Here is a 936-nt window from a genome sequence, read left to right on the forward strand (position 1 = left end):
TATATATATATATATATATATAGAGAGAGAGAGAGAGAGAGAGATATGTAAATAGGAAGTAGACAGTACCAACAAAATCAACAGATGAAATAAGTAGACAGTACCAACAGCAACAGATGTGGACACTAGATTGCACCAGCAAGATGAACAGATGTAAATAGACAGGAGACAATATCAACAAGTCCCAAAAGATGTAAAGAGACAGGGGACAGTACCAACAAGCACAACAGATGTAAGTAGACTGTAACAATAACAACAACTGTAAATAACGGTGTATGTTTACAGTTGTTGTTGTTCGGTGGTGATTGTTTTTCTTGGTATAAGAAAACATATCAGTTAAATCTATGCCAATATAAGTGTGTGTGTACACACGCACACATACACACACCTATATATACATACACAGATATATATATATACACACACACACACACACACACACACACACAGAAATACAAACATATGTGGGAGGTGGAGAGGTACAGGAATATATATAAATTCTCACAACAAAGCAATGATTCTTTCAGAAAGGCAAATGTTTGCTAAGCTTCATCGGTGAAGTTATATTGATGACCAGATAAAAAAAAATAAAAACAAAAAAAAAAAAATAAATAAAATGAAAAAATAAAATTCCAAAATATTCTATGCTGAAAATTGTGAACAAAGATTACCTACTACAAACACACACACACACACACACATATACAAACACAAATATATTATATTATATTATATTATATATAAAGACATACACACATATTACATACACTTACATGTATGTGTGTGTGTGCATGTGTATATATATATATATATATATATATATATATATATATATATACACACACATTCAAACAGACATATTACATACACTTATATGCATGTTTGTGTGTGTATATATACACACATGCAAACACACAATGTGCATGTATATATATA

General features: G+C 30.1%; 1 protein-coding gene and 1 long non-coding RNA gene across 2 annotated transcripts in view; one reads left to right on the forward strand and one right to left on the reverse strand.

Annotated features, from left to right (window-relative positions):
* The window catches only part of LOC106879044 (multiple PDZ domain protein), a 293,438-nt gene that overhangs the window by 158,907 nt on the left and 133,595 nt on the right, over positions 1 to 936 (reverse strand). The window lies entirely within an intron of this gene.
* Positions 77 to 936, forward strand: part of LOC128250590 (uncharacterized) — a 15,964-nt gene continuing 15,104 nt past the window's right edge. Inside the window, exon 1 of the long non-coding RNA XR_008266618.1 lies at positions 77 to 232. This is a non-coding gene — a long non-coding RNA (uncharacterized LOC128250590). The remainder of the gene's footprint in view (positions 233 to 936) is intronic.

This window comes from Octopus bimaculoides, chromosome 23, assembly GCF_001194135.2.
Source record: "Octopus bimaculoides isolate UCB-OBI-ISO-001 chromosome 23, ASM119413v2, whole genome shotgun sequence".
NCBI classification, from domain to species: domain Eukaryota; kingdom Metazoa; phylum Mollusca; class Cephalopoda; order Octopoda; family Octopodidae; genus Octopus; species Octopus bimaculoides.